Source organism: Mytilus galloprovincialis, chromosome 12, assembly GCF_965363235.1.
Source record: "Mytilus galloprovincialis chromosome 12, xbMytGall1.hap1.1, whole genome shotgun sequence".
Classification (NCBI taxonomy): domain Eukaryota; kingdom Metazoa; phylum Mollusca; class Bivalvia; order Mytilida; family Mytilidae; genus Mytilus; species Mytilus galloprovincialis.
In genome coordinates this window covers 61,561,750-61,580,366 of record NC_134849.1, presented here as the reverse complement: position 1 = coordinate 61,580,366, position 18,617 = coordinate 61,561,750, and the positions used below count along the sequence as shown (strand labels likewise).

The window sequence follows — 18,617 nt, the reverse complement described above, 5'->3', positions numbered from 1 at the left end:
GGTGTAATGCTACTTAGAATGAATGCACCAGGTCTGGATTATCTCCCCTTTAATACAAACACATGTGTAATGCTACTTAGAATTATTATCTCCTTTTTAAGAATTTTAACATTTAAAATTTACAATATATTTCTGAGTTTCAATTGATAAAATAAATCATTAAATGCCCAATATATATATAAATATAATGTTCACTCACCTATAGAATGTATAGTAATTAATTGTATGGACCATGAATCAAATAAATATCAATAGCAGATCTTCAAACTGAAAATATAAAATACATGTAACTTAATTATCATGATTATACATGTTATATAGCATCCCTAAAATTTCCTGAAATTGTATTTACTTGGCATGAATGAAAAAAGAAAGTATAAACTTCCATAGTACCATACAAAGCTCAGTGGAAGAGTTTTATGACAAATTCATCAACAGGGGCTTGTTACAATTGCCGGGTTTACTATCCATACGAACCCCTAAAAAAATACAAGGGAGGAAGCTCATTTGCGACAATGCTTCAAATTATTGCTGTAAAATTTATCTAAGACTTTCACTTACTTTGTGACCCGAATAAATCTGTTCCCACTTGAATTATCTCTTCAATGACATATATTTATTACCTTTACAAACCTGCTCGTGCATTTTTCATTGTTATTCAACGCACATTTATTTTCTAAGATACCTGGGACGATCTTATTTCACAAAGGATTTCTATTGTCTACTTATTGTACCTCAAACTTATTTACCCGATGTAGGTCTTTAAGTTGAGGTTCAATTTAATTAAAGTTAATCGGGCATGACTAATTAGATACGCCATCTTAAAATCAGGGGGTCCGAAATAGGATTGGGAAAAAACACTCAGCAAAATACCTTAATTTACAATTTCAAGAATATGTTTGATTCAAATTGCTTTTGTTTGCTTTAGCCTCGGTCACACCTTACCGGATAGCTCGAACGGACGACTAACGGATAACTTTTTCAATCCGTTCATGTCCGTTCTTATCCGTTAGACTTCCGTTCATATCCGTTGCATGTCCGTTAAGCGTACGTTTTATCCGTCGACGTCCGTTCTGTCCGGTGGAAAATTTTGAGCATGTTCAAAACTTTGAACGGACGTCAAACGGATAAACATTTTGAATATTTGCGCGATTTACATATATTGTTATTGTCGCTTTTGATTTTTCCGTATATCTTGTTCATCCGTGTTATACGGTACACTTCCATTAGGTGTCCGTTTTATGCGCTACTCGTCCGTTGGATGTACGTTCGACATCCGTTCTGTCCGGTACGTGTCCGTTTCTCGTACGTTGCATATCCGATGTGTGTCCGTTATGTATCCGTTACACGTCCGTTTTATTCGGTCAGTACATCAACGGACTCCCAATGGATAACAATTTTGTCAACGGACAACTTTTATTTTCATCCGTTAGGCGTCCGTTCGTGTTATCCGGTAAGGTGTGACCGAGGCTTTAAATATCTTCGATCAATAATCAGGCGGTATTTTGTGGAAATAAATAACCTGTCCCGAACCGGGAGATGTTGGCTGCAATAGGAATTAATTTATAAAAAGTCCATATCTCATTTACTTATAGTGGCGGTTATTGATTGTAAATTCATGACGTTTTGCATATGGCATTCGTCTATCGTGGAGAAAAAAGAGGGAAGGAGGGCTTAACTTACGAGTTCGATCATTATGGTTCAAATATATTCTATTACGGCATGTATACGTTTTACCTCTAGCGAACGCTCTGCCTTATTGTAAAAAGTGCCATTCTAAATTTGAAAATATTTACTTCAAATTGATCCACTTTGAATCCAGTCGTGAATATGCATGACATATTTGCCACTGGACACAATGGAACAATAAATTAATCAGCTTCATTTAGTGATTTATAATCATTTGTCCTCAGTTGATTATAGTTTCAAAGTTTTCCAATTTTTATATATTTCATTTTTATTTACATTTGAATTTTTATGCGTAAATCTTAGCATTTCTTCCATCATTTTTCTCTTTGCATTTAATCTTTTTTTTTAATATTAAAAAAAACGTTGTCGTAGTACACATCAGGGGTTACATTGTATTATTTCCAGCAAAACTAATAGGGGAGGGACTAGAACAGAAAAACAATCTTCATTGAGTGGCAATAACTCATATATTGAAGCGTACAATGACGGCTCTCTTGTCTAGGTGACAACATTTGCTGTTTCAAGTTTATTTATTTATATCTCAGACTGGTATGATAGTTGTCATAAAAGCAACAACAAAAAAAGAATGATGAAAAAAGGTTGACAACAATTTATAAAAAAGATTCAACTTATTTTGAGCGTTTCATTTTTTTTTATATTGTCTTGCTGATCGGTTTTGTTATAATTTTTTTTCATCTACTATTGTTCTAGCAAAAGTCAGGCCTAAATTAAAATATTGTTTGTTTGCCCTTTTCCGACCCTATGTCTTGAAACAGGGTAGGTAGGTAGGTAAAATATTTTATTTTTCTTTCCCAAAAAATAACTAAGCTCGGTACATTTTTTGTCATGGGTAGGCAGGTAGGTATAATATTTTATTTTATAGATACAAAATCTGCATGATATCATTTTTGTCTGTATTGCTTTTGTTTAAGTATGCTTTTGCTTTTAAGTATAATAGTCCCAAGAATTTTAACTTACTAATATTCTGTACTACGTACATGTACCTTGTACGCTTAACCTGGACCTTAAGTTTTTCTGTAAGAGATAACTTTGTCCTGGTAAAATATGTCCGGGTAGACATACCATGCATACTTTGTACATTACTAGTAGAAAAAGTCCCTAGAGTGTTTAAATTTTCGTGTGTGCCTGTGTTTCCAATAAAAATGCTACAAGACTTGAAACTCAATTGTCACGTTTTTTACATCGCATTTATATATGATCTGTATGGAAAAACTTGGCGATTTTACTGCCAAATATTCTCCCCTTTACAGACCTTTGGTTCATGTTAGATATAAATCAGAATATATCAATGCTGGTCAAAGGCATCGTTAACATAATCATCCTGATCTACGGACCAAAAGCCATCACTACATAGGATACAAAGTCTGTTTACAAAATATTTTGTACACACATTGATAATTTAGTATTGGAGGAACTTTTTTTGAATGAACCCAGCTCTTCAAGTATAAAGACACAGAGTAACGTTTGTTAAATCATGATTTCAAAGCTTTCAATACAACATCCATTTCAAACAAATTTATGCTTTGAAACTCCAAACGCAAGTGTTCGTTCATGTCAAACGCTCACATGATACAAAACAGACTAGACCTTATACGGGAAAGATAAAACCCGAGAATTCCGGTAAAAAAGCTTTGAGCGGGAAATACAAATATAAGATTAATTTTTGGTAGGAACAAAAAATAAAATAAAATAAAATCTTGCTGGTAAACACAAATAAAAGATTTTCAGGCGGAACGAATTTATAGGGTCGGTCGGTAAAGGGCAAACAAACAATATTTTAATTTAAGCCTCACAAAAAAATGTGAAAATCAGCCATGCGACTTATTTGAAAAGATTAAGCTGACCTTTCTTATTGTTTACACATTTCAATTATTCAACTCGTGCGTAGATCGACTTTCCCTCTAATGTTTTTTTAAGGTAAAGATAGCGACGAATTCTCACTGCACCAGGCATCTGATATATATTCCTATTATATTTTGATCGTATTTATATAACCAATAAGCCAAACGAACGCACCAATTTAGCAAGGGTATACTGTGGGACGGAGAGGTCTAGAGATGTCAATATTTCTATACCCAAGCGAATCTTGGTTTTGAATAAAAGGAGATAAAGGTATACATTAATGCGACAGCAACCCAAAGACACAGATAAATAAAAATATTTAGTCAACATTCGGTCTTTTTTTATAGAAATTCCGTATATAGAATAATAAGCTCAAACCCGACCCATGACTAAATAAAAGTTATACGGAGTTAATTCAATAACATGTTCCGTCAAATATTATATCCGAAAAGGCACATTTGATTTAATAATATTTACCGTCAAAGATAATAATCCCAACAATCACAAGTGTTTGCCATTTTTTAATTTTGATTGGTGAAAATTTAAGAAGTTTTAATATAGCGAGTAAAATAAAAACACTTCACTGTATAATAAAACGGTAAAATAAATAATGATAATGGATGACGACCAGCGGCGAATAAAATTAATATTCAGGACGATTACGTGTAAATATGATAAGAGTATTAACCCCGTTTTTTACTAGACTGACAAGCTGCGTCGGTTTTTTTTTATCGTGTAAGTTCACAAGATATTAGTTCGCAGAAAGAAAAGTCACCCGACCCGGACACATTTCCGACTCTGAGCCGGCCAGTCTGTGCTCTTACTCTATGATGCCACGTGTTAAACGTCTTTTTTTTACCCGTTCGGGATTCGAACAAATTTAATGACCTCCCGCTCTCGAGGTGAACGCCCCTACACGAGACCAACCAGGAGAGCGGTATTGATCGGTAGTACAGAATATCATACCAAAAACTAAAGTACAATTATACACAATACAGTTTCAAAGAATTCTCACAGTTACTAAAGCGAGCTAAAAGTATCTAACCTACATTGGACATGTTGGATGCTTGAAATGATATTGTAAACTACACGTAAACATGGACAGAGCTCCAGATAAGCTGCGTATTTGCGTGTTCACGCAATACAAATAATAAAAAACCCAATGCAATTGCCCATTGCAGGGTTCAATAACCCAATTAATTCAAAGGAAAACCCAATTATATTCCAAAACCATGAGTTCTCAACCCTTTTATTGACTACCATTTGCGTTATTTACCCTTATCTGTTTACAGTCGTCACGTAAACTATTTTTATAATATTTATAATTGGAAATTTCCTTTCGTTCTAAAAATAGATCCCTGCATCAAGGAGCTGAAATGGGTCCCTGTTAGAGTTTTCCGTTGCTCAATAGGTACACGTGTTTTTTAAAACATTTCGATCTTCTCGGCGTTTATCTAATTAGCGTGTGTCATGAAGTCATATTTTTTTCGCATTGCGGATTTATCATAACATACATTGAATTAAAACAAAAGTGAATGTCCGGTAAAAATATTGAATAGAAGCATGTTTTCTGCTTCTTTTGAAAAGCTAAGGGAAAGTTATGATGATAACAAGACTCAGCCAGTGATTTTAGGAAGCGTCCATCGAACAAACAGGCGTGTGTGCGTACCTTAACGAGATCATTGCTAATAGAGCAGGGTTTCCTCAAAAACGAAATCAGTTGGAAAAAGTGAAAGGCCAAATCAATTATGACATGATAAAGCATCAGAAACCAAAAGTTCTAATAAAAGACAACTAAACCAAGATTTATGAAAATTGGAATAAAACAAAAACATTCAAGTATAATTAGAGTTTATAAACTATTTTTTTCATTTTACGGTTAATTAATGAATACACATACAGGCGCTGGTCTCAGAATTTATTATATAAAGGTATAAGACGAGTGCCTGTGAATACACATATATATCCGTTTGTTACAGTTTATATGAGAAAATACAAAACTGGCAGAGGGTTTGAAACGGAACACAAATTAAACCTACAATTGCTTCTCAGTCAATAAACCAAATAAAACAGCTAGCAAATAACCCTAACCCTAAACCAAATAAAACAGCTAAACAAAGAAAGAAACATATTTAAGATGGAAAAAAAATCTGGGGTTGATAATTGCCTAAATATTCAATATTGTGTTGATGAAAAAACCCAATACATTAAGGAGCTTGGTGGTGAAAAACCCAATTTGATATTAACATGAGGGGTGAATTGGAATTGATAATGCAATCAAAAAACTTTATCACCCAATTATATAAGAAAATGGTGGGTAAAAAACCCAATTTGTGAATTCTTATCTGGAGCTCTGCATGGATGATCGACTTCAGGGTAGATTTTATGGATCAAATTAAAAACTCTTGCACCTATTATTTGAGTGGTCCAAATATTGCCTGCTGTTTCAAGTCTTAATTTCTGTCCTTATTCAATATACCCTCATTTTCTAGTGGTATTTTAAAGTTTCACGTCCAACCTCACCGTCGACCTCCTTTTGTACGACCTACCTATTGTATTTAAAATTTATGTGTTGTAGTCATTAACAGGCATGAAATATTTGCTACTGGACGTAAAACAAACAACAATCAATCAATTTAATTAATTTCTCTGTTACAGTACTTAGCACACAAAGACTGATCTTGTAAAATACTATAATTACAATTTCCATTTAAATATTTATGTTGTTTTCTTTTTTTTTTTTGGGGGGGGGGGGGGGGGGTGTCTTCAGTTTATCACATAACTGACTGCTTATTCAAAAGTTTAAATATTTTTTTTACTATTGTTCTTTATATCCAATGTTTAAATACGATTTATAACATATGATTTTTTTTTTGTCAGGCAAGGATAACACTAAGAAAGATAAAAGTTTTTTTCAGGTGTTTTTGCTTCATTTAGACATGAAAAGGGAATAACGGACGACTAAATGAAAGTGTTTGTTTTCATATAATATATTGAACTTGCGAATATATCTCACCCAAAGCGTTTTGATCGGGACAGTGAAACCTAGTTTAATACGGTTTTATTCATTGAAGTTTGCATGAATAGTTCTTATTTAAAAAAAAAACACAAATAAAGCAAGATTTATTAATTAATTGGACTGAATAGAAAAAACTATTTATTTTGCATTGGCATGTATCTTAATGTAGGAAAATTACCAAATCAGAAACAAAAGGAACATTTACCGGACTGTCCGATTAGAAGTTCTTTAACAATCTGTTTAAAAAGCTAACTGTTGGAAGAGTTTACTTACTGTTTTCTAAGTTCTGATCTTTACGATTCTATTTCATGATTACTGACAGATCAGAAACATCAAGTATATAAAACATGAAGTTGTTGGGCATAATATTCATTGGTCAGTTATAAATGAGGTCTGTATGAGGGTTTTGATTGCCTGATTTATTAAATAAGAAATCGTTATTTTGAAAAGTTGGCTAAACAAATATAAATTTAACTCCTAATTTTGTAAAACTATCATTTGGTGTTATTTCGATGCTACTTTTTTTTTTTAGCATAAATAAATTATTGTATGATGTAATTCCATTAAATCGGTCCGTTTTCATGTCAATTTGGTAACTGTTAATTGTACATATCAGTCTGAGTACTGTTTAACTATCATTTCAGTTTAACATATTTAGACTCGTCCAGTTCAGGGGAATTAGGTTTCTGCAAGTGCTTTTTATGTACTTTTCTTAAATTTTTGACGGTTTGTAAGTCAGTAAAAGTTCAATGATTAAGTTAATATTGACATTAAAAGACCTCCTCACAAAAAGGGCTCTTCAAATCCCCTCGCCCTTCGGGCTTGGGGATCTGAACACCCCTTTTTGTTCGGAGGTCTTTTAATATCAATATTAACTTATCATTGAACTTTTACTATTACTAAGTAACCTCTATAACTGTTGTAATCCTTAAAACAAACTTGACATTTCTGAAATAGAACGAATCGAAGCCCTACTTTTTAAAATGAAAGTACTAAAGCGACACCTACCGGAAAATATATTTTCGGCTCTCTCAGGAGTTTACCACAAAATGAGGATGAAAGACAGTGTGTACCTAATAATTCCCGCCAATTTTAACATTATTGAAATCTAAAATACAGTAGACTTCCGAAAAACATAACATTTATGGTAAACACCCGAGAGTGCCCAAAATATATTTCCCGGTAGGTGTCGCTTTAGTACTTTCATTTAAAAAGTAGGGCTTCGATTCGTTCTATTTCAGAAATGTTTTAAGGATTACAATAGTTATAGAGGTTACTTAAGGTAATAAATATATGTCATTGAAGAGATAATTCAAGTGGGAACAGATTTATTCAGGTCACAAAGTAAGTGAAAGTCTTAGAAAAATTTTACAGCAATAATTTGAAGCATTGTCGCAAATGAGCTTCCTCCCTTGTGTTTTTTTAGGGGTTCGTATGGATAGTAAACCCGGCAATTGTAACAAGCCCCTGTGATTCATCATAGCATGACGGCCTGTTGTTAGCCAGGTTGTCTCAAATGGGAGACATGGGGATTTTAAAAGGGGTAAACTAAAAGTTATCTCAGGGAGATTTTTAAAGTGGGTAATCAATCTCTTTCTATTAATTCCCAAACTTTTGTCTGGTAACTGGAAATTGAGTTTTATATATTAAAAAAAAAAAAAAAAAAAAAATCCCTACCTACATGACCTACCGTCCCTTCAAAATTTCAAGGGGGTGATCAGAAACACAACATTATTTTTTTTAGGCCTTAGATGAAAATATTTTTTTTTTACCAAATTCAAGTGTACGCCCGGGGGTTTTGACGTAAACGTAGCTACGCGCATGGTTTATTTCTTTTCATAACCATAGTAAATAGGTCGTTATATACAGTGGAGTCCCTGGTGTCCGCGCGGCCGGTGATACCGCTCATTAGCTGATTTCGTTTATATATCAACACCGTAATGCAAATAAAATTGTTCTTGTTATTGTGTTAGCATTCCAGAGGGATAAAAAAGAATAAAATTGATAAGTTCCAGATTGAAATAATAACTGCAATCCCTAGATTTACAATATTTGGCCAATGTCTATTAAAAAAATACAGCATCAGATAAAATTTGTTTTTACTTAAGTCAAATTTTATCAGATTGAAATAATTTTTGCTCTGGAAGTGTTCTTGGTTTGAACAAGGATTTGTATAGCTACCTTTCGTAGCAGCAAATCTTTCCTCTGTTCAAAATAAGCTATTTTTGGAAGGCATGCGCGAAATCACCGGACATTGGAGGAACTCTCAGAACAGGGGTTTCCCCACTTTTAGACACACATTACACAAAATCTTGAGGGTTAAACCCTACAAACTGATAATTTAATGAAATATAAGTATTTTATAAATGTATTCACACAATATTATCCAATTATTGGTTTTATCAGTTGAATGAAGTGAAGTCATAAGTCTTAGGTGCGCGGATACACCGGACTGCACCGTACTGGTAACGATAAATTTTGATAATTTCATATTTTTTTACATGTCGACTGTCGTTCTACATGTTCTAGAAAAACCAACTTTTTTTCGATTGAAGTCTGTTTTATATTCACTTACTTTTCTGTGTTCTTTGGTTATATCTTAGAGTATATTTTAACAAAATCGTCTGTTTTCCATTTCTTTCACAATTACAGGAAACAGACTTTTGACAGGGGGCGCGAAATTTAGGGCGCATATATTGTACAACTCGTTTCAGGACTTATTTCTCCGGAAAATCTCATGATAAATATATCAGACAAGGTTGCAGTCGCAGTGTCGGTTCCAGGCTGACGAAGAGGTCGTACACTCCCCCCTTTGAACAAAACAAAAAGTTCTCATGTTACCGTTACTCACGATTTATATGTTTTTTACAATAAAGTTGTCCAAAAAAAAATCGGCTCGCTCCTCTCGACGGTATATAAATTCCGTTTTTGGAAATACCCCCCTCAGTTTCAAAAATCCTGGACCCACCCCTGAGTCTAGTATACTAACTGCTTCATAGTATTAAATATTGAGTTGTTGAGCAGCTCATCTTTAAAAAAAAAAAAGCCCAAATAAAATGCACGATGATAGGAGGGCTGAGAAGTTGGATGAGCCGGTCCTTCATTTCTATAGTCTTAAATTTTTCTTACTTTTTGCCCATGTTTTGCTATTCTTTATATTTTAGCACCTCATTATTCTATATTCTTTTTTTTGTCCATTTTTCTCTACTCTTTATATTTTGTCCATTATTCTCTATTCTGTTAACCCCACCCACGTGACTCTCCTATAGATGGGCGTGGTTTTTTGGTTCTTCGGTAGTGAGCCAGAAGAGGTTAATTTCTGTTTGTATTTCTTTGCATTGGGAATATCTTCTGTCTCTCCTCTCCCTCTTCCTTTTAGATATATAGTTAAGACGACAGAGGCACATAACAAGTGTAAATGGCATTGATAAATTTATGAATGTAGATATAATAGAATGTGAGCTGAGTGATAAATGTTTTCATGGTAAGGCAGCCTAGGTAGAACATCCCTACATAGGGACGATAAGCTGTATGAATATTATAAAAAAACTACTCGGACAATAACAGTAAGAAGATGACTATTTGATATTCTGAGGAGGGGAGGGGCAGAATGATTTTTTACTGATTTATTATTCCGATTTCAATTGATCTGTCGCTAAGCTTGCCATTTTTGTCAGCTCTTACCAGACCATCATATTCATATTCAAAATCATCGGACTTAGATTCAGATGCTCCATACTAAGAATCACACAAAAAAGACACCAGTCAACCATGACTACATCCTTCATGGTCACATTCTTCAAACTGAAACAGCTACAAAATATTTGTGCATAACCATCCAATCAGATCTCAAATGAAATAAACATGTAGATAATAGAACAGCAAATGCAAATCGACAACTAAATTTTCTAAAACGTAACCTAAAAGAATCATCCAAACATATTACAGAAAGGGCATACATGTCGGTAGTTAGACCCAAGCTTGAGTACAGCTCTTGTGGATTGGACCCTCACAACAAAAATCAAAACAATCAAATTGAGATGGTCCAGCGAAGAGCTGCCCGCTATACATGTAATAGATACCACAATACCAGCTCTGTCTCAAATATGCTCGAACACCTACAGTGGCCTACATTAGAACTGAGACGAATACAGACGAGACTAGTGGTTTTCTATAAAATTACACACCACCAGTGGCGGATTCAGAGGGGGGCGTAGAGGGCGTACGCCCCCCCTTTGCTCGGACTTTTTTTTTTTTTTTGTAAAATTATTAATCAGTCTAGACTTCGTGAACTTTTCCATTTCCCGAGAATTTAATTTATATACCACAATTCTTTACTTATAAATATATTTTTCGCTTGTATTTACTGATTGTCAAAGTCATGTGATTTGCTATGGTAGAGTTGACCAATGCGTTGAAAAAACGGCACACGGTCATTTTGAAATTCAAATTACAGTTATATACATTGCTTAGGCTGAGGATGTAATGACAATCAGGAAGTCTTCAAAGCGACACAGGATTGAGCAAGAACGTATTGACTTCTGTTTCACTATTCCACCAAACAGAAAGTAATAGAAAATACTCTATAGACTATTATACTTTCATGAAAAAAAGTTCCACAATATTATTTACCTACGAAAACATGTTTAACCCTAGGCTAAATGCCCCAACTTATTTATTTTATAAATAAAAAAGTTGAATAATGATCCCCAGTCACCCCGCCGCATTTTTGCGCCTGTTCCAAGTCAGGAGCCTCTGGCCTTTGTTACTCCTGTAATATTTTATTTTTAGTTTCTTGTGTAAAATTTGGAAATTAGCATGGCGTTCATTATCACTGAACTAGTATATATTTGTTTAGGAGCCACTGAAGGACGACTCCGGGTGCGGGAATTTCTCGCTTCACTAAAGACCTGTTCGTGACCTTCTGCTGTTGTTTTTCCTATGGTCGGGTTGTTGTCTCTTTGACAAATTCCCAATTTCCATTCTCAATTTTAGTATAAGCTCTAGAAAAATTTCAAGTCTCAGGTACGAAACCATTTGATTTGAGGAGGCATTCTGAGATATTTGAGAGAGAAGAAATTGACTCTGATTCTTGCCTAAAACAAAAATTCTGGTCATATCTGGATTGAAAACAATAGTCTTGTCCACTTTTTTGCTTTTAAAAACGAAAATTTCCAAAAAATTATTTAGCATGAAATGAACATGATCAATAAAAACGGGCGTAGTTTTTTGTGGCCGAGGTTTGCATGTCTTACTGGAATGTCTGTTTCGCCGGACTTATATATATTAAAAACTTTTTCAAGACCAGACTGTAACATGCCTGCTGGTTGTGAACGTTTGAATAGTGCATAGTACACTTATTTCATGTTTTTTAGCCCAAAAAGGGTCCCAAAAATTTTTCGCCTCGCTCCGCTCGGCGAAATTTAAAATCTTCGCCCCCCCTTTCCAAAATCCTGGATCCGCCCCTGCACCACCATTTAGCAATATACTCTAAAGATCTTCTCATTAAATCAGACAGCAGAACAAGACATAAACATACCAATCACTATATAAACAAATTCAAACCAGTAAAGATTCTTACAAATTCTCATTTTATGCGCATACAATTATAGTACCATGGAACCTACTTCCAACCTCAGCAATCCTTTGTACAAGAGTTGACGACTTTAAAGAGCAGATTTCTATATCTGCTCTTTCGCAAATATTCTAAACACTGTATAACATGTACATAGTAACAATAGTTCACCAATGTAACGTTATATTAGTGAAGAGTTTATTTCTTTTAAATTGTAAATAAGCCACGCATGCAACGGCACGTGCTAGTCAAAGTTGTGACGGAAATAAGAAGATAGATAGATTTATCACGTGATTAAATTAATTGATTGACAGGTGGTTGATTATTTTTAAAGTCCAGTGACAAATATTTGATGAAAGTTATTGAAAGCACAAGTTCAAAAGTCAAGTAGATAATATAGAACAAGGGAGGTCCGGTATGGTTACAATCCATCAGAGTTCAAATGAAGTGGATTTAAGCAATTCGTAAAGGCACCCGTTCGGCCTTCAAGAATGATAAAAACTCATACCGTATAGTCGGCTATGAAAGGCCCGACATCAAAAATTTGAAACAATTCAAACGAAAACTATAACGGCCTTATTATATATAACAAAACAATTTACAAAAATCAAATATGAGTCAAAAGACATGAACCAACGACAACCACTTAACTACATGTTCCTGATTTAACACAGGCACATATTAACAGAATATGGCAGGGTAAAACATGTTTGTCAACGCACAATCCTTCCATAAACTGGGACAGCGGCGTAATAGTACAACATAAGAACAAACTGATGGAGAGTTTTCTATGATGGAGAGCTGTCTCAGATTGAAAGTTATTTCTGTTGGAAATTTGTCTCTGACGGAGAGTTTTTTCTGTGGAGAGTTGTTACAAATGGAGAGTTGGTTCTGATAGACGGTTGTCTCTGATGGAGAGTTGTCTCTGGTGGAGAGTTGTCTCTAATGGAGAGTTGTCTGTAATAGAGAATTGTCTGTGATGGAAATTTGTCTCTGATTGAGAGTTGTTTCTGATGGAGAGTTGTCTCCAATGGATAGTTGTCTCTGATGGAAATTTGTCTCTGATGGAGAGTTGTCTCTGTGGTAAGTTGTCTCTGATGGAAAGTTGTCTCTAATGGAGAGTTGTCTCTCATGGAAAGTTGTCTCTGATGGAGAGTTGTCTCTGATGGAAAGTTGTCTCTAATGGAGAGTTGTCTCTAATGGAGAGTTGTGTCTGATGGAGAGTTGTCTCTGTGGTAAGTTGTGTCTGATGGAGATTTGTATCTAATAGAGGGTTTTATGTGATAGAGTTGTATCTGATGGGGAGTTATCTCTGATGGATAGATGTGTTTATTGCAGGGTTTTCTCTGATGGAGAGTTGTATCGGATGGAGAGTAGTCTCTGATGGAGAGTACGTTGTTTGTAATGGATATTATCTCTGATAGGGAGTTGTTTCTCATGGAGCGTTGTCTCTGTTGTAGAGTTGTCTCTGACGGAGAGTTCTCACTAATGGAGAGTTTTCTCTGATGGAGAGTAGTCTCTGATGGAGAGTTGTCTCTGATGGCGAGTTGTCTCTGATTGATAGTTGTCACTGATGGACAGTTGTCACTGATGGAAAGTTGTCTCTGATTGATAGTTGTCTCTGATTGATAGTTGTCTGTGATGGTAAGTTGTCTTTGATGGAGAGTTGTTTCTGATGCAGAGTTGTTTCTGTGGACTGTTGTCACTGATGGAAAGTTGTCTCAGATTGAAAGTTATCTCTGTTGGAAAGTTGTCTCTGATGGAAAGTTGTCTCTGATGGAGAGTTGTTTCTGTGGAAAATTGTCTCTGATTGATAGTTGTCTCTGATGGAGAGTTGTCTCTGAGGGAGAGTTGTCACTGAGGGAGAGTTGTCACTGAGGGAGAGTTGTCGCTGATGGAGAGTTGTCTCTGATGGAGAGTTGTCACTGAGGGAGAGTTGTCGCTGAGGGAGAGTTGTCACTGAGGGAGATTTGTCACTGAGGGAGAGTTGTCGCTGATGGAGAGGTGTCTCTGATTGATATTTGTCTTTGATGGAGAGTTGTCTCTGAGGGAGAGTTGTCACTGAGGGAGAGTTGTCGCTGATGGAGAGTTGTCTCTGATGGAGAGTTGTCACTGAGGGAGAGTTGTCGCTGAGGGAGAGTTGTCACTGAGGGAGATTTGTCACTGAGGGAGAGTTGTCGCTGATGGAGAGGTGTCTCTGATTGATATTTGTCTTTGATGGAGAGTTGTCGCTGATGGAGAGTTGTCACTGACGGAGAGTTGTCGCTGATGGAGAGTTGTCACTGACGGATAATTGTCTCTGATTGAGAGTTGTCTCTGATGGGAGAGATATCTCTTTGGCAATCACGTACATTTTTGTATCGAGAAACGGTATGCATCATTAATAAGAATATTTAGCTTTAGAAATTCGTTTTATGATCCTTCGTATGTTTTGTATACAAAAAAATGAAAAATTTTGCCCAACCATTACTTACATATCATTTGCCTTGCAGATTTGAGATCACATAGAAAAGTTTAAAAAAAGCCTGACATTTGGTTAAATAGTTGCATGCGATACTTAAATGAGTACTGATAAAATGCGGTATGATTGTCAGAAGAGACAACTCTCAACAAGAGACCAAATGACGAAGAAGTTAGCAATTATAGGTCACTATAAGATCTTCAGCAATGAGCAAAACCATTCACCACATATCAAGCTATAAAGGGTCCCGAAATTACAAATGTTTCAGACTGGTCGAGTATTAGTTCAGACTTTTAATTATTGTCTAGATTGTGTATGGTCAAGTGCAAATCAATACATACAAGTATGGTTAAGATAGGGGTCAAGTAATTTCCAGTAAAATTTAGACTTATTCAGAATGATCGAGTAATAATCAGTACAGTAGAGTACAAATACTGCTAAGTTTAGACTTTCTGGTTTGTAATGATGGGTAAAAGTAAGATTTATAGAAAGTTTTTTTTAAATAACTTTGCATATGAACCAAATGTAAAAAAAAACTTCTCACATATTTAGGGGGAGGTAATTCAGTTTAATGACATTCCGGAAGTCGCCTACTGCTAACAATCTTTACTACAGTAAGCAAACTAAGTAGCATATTTACCCTAAAGTTGTTTTTCAATTTACGAAAAAGTAAATTTGGCCTCACAATTTCTCATTCAGTAAAGTTTCATCTATGTCCATCTTATTGCTAGTTTTAGTTAACAACAACGACCAAAGCACTATGTTTTGTCAGCGAAGGTTTTACATGTTCTAAATGCTGATTGGATGAATTGGTGGTGTGCCACCACGCTGAGGAACCGTTTTACTCTAAGTCAAAATCGAACACATGAGTTATCCATTACGATATTATTTTCGTTGCAATTTTAGAAATTACTTTGAAAAAACTATATAATACAATTCAATTACTAATACGTAATACTCTGTCGACATGCAGATTTCATTAACAGTAAATTTTTATTAAGGTCAAGGTAAAGTAAATTAGTTATGTCGCATATTTTGGTAAAAATTTGCATGCAACTTTGGCTAGTTTAACTAAAAATGGAGAAAAAAAACGGAATGTTTTTATCTATTTAATTTTCTAAAATATTTCAAAAGTTATCCTTTTAAAAAAAAGTACATTTGTATAGAAACCACACAAAGGAGGGACGAAAGATACCAGAGGGATTGTCAAACTCATAGATTGAAAATAAACTGACAAACGCCAGGGCTTAAAATAATAAGACAAACAGACATTTCTTAAAACAGGCGAAAACTTTTGATTTTAAATTTTAAAATAATCGTATCGCCAATCACCAATGCAATGCATAGATTTTTCTTTCATTGATATATAAAACTATACCATTTGGGTAGTGCTCCACAATTATTGGAGAAACATACAAGAAACTGAACTGAAATGAACTATTGTTGATAAATATTTTTCCGTTTTGATAATGTGAAATAATGACACAGTTCAAAGTTTAAATTTTATTTACAAATTGCCGTCTTCCTACATCTTACTACGTGTAGGATGAGAGACTTCCGCTTCTCCGGGAATTAGCTCTTAAACCATATATCACTACAAACCAGTAAAAGTCTGAAATGGCCTATATCTGTACTCGACTGTACTGATTTTTACTCGACCAGTCTGAATTGATCTGACTTTTACTTGACATTTTCATGAAGTGAAGTAAAACACATGTTGATAAATAAAAAAATCTTTTGACAATCATGTTACTATACAGTATTTGACAGGGTCTAGACATTTTTCAGAAATATAAACTTAAATCTTGAGTTCTGACGTTACCGATTGGACAGGCTTCAGCAAAATATTTCATTCTTTTCCTTGTCGTCAATGAATTCTTCCTGATTTTCATTGTTATTGTGTTCTTGTAAAAACATTATATTATTTATTTCATTGATATAAGTTTTACAGTTTCGAGTAACGACCTTTCTATGTTTAGTTTTTCTATCAAATTATTTGAAAATAATACATTTTTAAAATTTCAATTTTCCCACCGTTTGAAAAAGGCATTCAATTGAATTTCTTAAAAGTTGAAAAAAAAATCTTTGCATAATGAAGGAAAATTATCATACTGTCATATAACTAATCATATTTACCTTTCTGAGCAGTACGTTAGAAAAATGGCCTTGCTGCCTTAAAAGGCATCTTCTCGATTAGTAATGAAAACAGGAAGAGACACTATGTAGTGAAAACGAGACAACAATAAAAGTACTGACGTACTGTTACATCTTAGTTTATTTATTGGTCTGTTTACACCCATACTGCTTGGCACGCTTCAAGTACAAACAATTGTATTTGACTTTATATAAATGAGGAAAATGGAAGGGGGAGAAGGGTTCGATACATCGTTTTGATATATGATTTTTGTAATTCTTATAAATTATGTAGAACTAGAGAGATCTTGAAAAATAGTTCTTTTTTCTCAGCATAAGAAGCTATTATAAAAATAGAATTCTGGTGAGCATTATTTTTTATTTAAACTTTTAAATTCGGTTAGTCTTCGTGTTGGAGGATTAGCATGTACCACATGTTTTTGTATTTGGTGAGGTCTTAGGGACAAGAGACATTATCAAGTCCCTATTGTAAAACACCTAATCAATAGAACCGACTGATCAATGTATATTAAGAGTAACACGACGGGATTCCCATGTGGAGATAGAACTGTTGCTTTACCCTTCCGGTACCCGATTATTTTATTTGTCTGTTTTATTTTCTGAAATATTACTACATTTGTAATTCCGGAGTGAATCTTTTAAACCAAAAAATGCACAATTGTATTACAAGCATTTAAAATCAACTAAAAAATTCTTATAATTGTCATAAAATAATCAAATTTTTAATTACCAATGCATAGATTTTTCTTTAAAATTGATATGATTGATATGATGTTGAGTTGAAATTATAAATTTCCGTTTTAAAGATGTAGAATAACAAAACAGTTCAAAGTTTAAGTTTTAATTTTAACATCCGCTTTGTATATGTTTCCATGAGTAGAGGTTTCCGCTAGTCCATGAATCATCCTTTTTCCTGTGTTCAACAAATTTTGTTAGCTGACAAATTATCATATCAAGTGTTTATACCATACTAGTATATGACAGGGTTTATACCATACTAGTATATGACAGGGTTTATACCATACTAGTATATGACAGGGTTTATACCATACTAGTATATGACAGGGTTTATACCATGCTAGTATATGACAGGGTTTATACCATACTAGTATATGACAGGGTTTATTTGAGTATATGACAGGGTTTATTTGAGTATTTTGTGCCAACTATAATCATAAAGCTGAAAGCTTGATCGCCCATTCCGAGACAAGACAAGCGTCTACAAAAGATTTAATTCTTTACCTGTGTGTTTACATTATAATTGATGTACGCTAATTTGGATATATACTATATACTTACGTGTATAAGTAATAAACAATACTTTGATTTATAATTTAATTTTTTATATATACCTGGTCTTTTTGGGGTTGGGAAATTTAAAAAACTCTCAAAATAACCAAATTTGACACATTGTTGTTAATCAAATCTCCCGGTCGACCTTTCATTGGTAATGCATTTTTTGAAATCAGGTTAATCTATGTATTTTTTGTCAATGATATCAATAGAAACTCGTTTTATGATCCTTCTGATGTTTTTCGATCTATAAAAATGTTTAAAAATATCATATAAAAAACTGATTTTCTCAAGGGTTTGCATTGAAATATTTTTGTTTAAGTTGGGAACAAATCTTCACATAGTGAAGGTAGATTATCAAACTGCTACATGTATATAACTAATCAAATTGTCCTTTATGAGCAGTACGTTCGAAAGATCGCCTCAATGCCTCAAAGTGCCTCTTATCGATTAGTAATGAACACAGGAAGAGAAATATGTAGTGAAAACGAAACAATAATAACAGCACTGAAGTATTGTTAACTCGTAAAACGCCAAAGCTCTTGTTTTATTTCATGGTCTGT

At 34.2% G+C, this 18,617-nt stretch overlaps 1 protein-coding gene across 1 annotated transcript in view; it reads right to left on the bottom strand.

The window, feature by feature from the left end:
* The window catches only part of LOC143054481 (uncharacterized), an 89,728-nt gene extending 72,225 nt beyond the window's left edge, over positions 1-17,503 (bottom strand). Inside the window, exons 1-2 of the mRNA XM_076227504.1 lie at positions 16,744-17,503; positions 200-267 (exon numbers count right to left, since the gene is read on the bottom strand). The gene's annotated coding sequence lies outside the window, so the exon portion shown is untranslated. The remainder of the gene's footprint in view (positions 1-199; positions 268-16,743) is intronic.
* Positions 17,504-18,617: the final 1,114 nt, after the last annotated feature.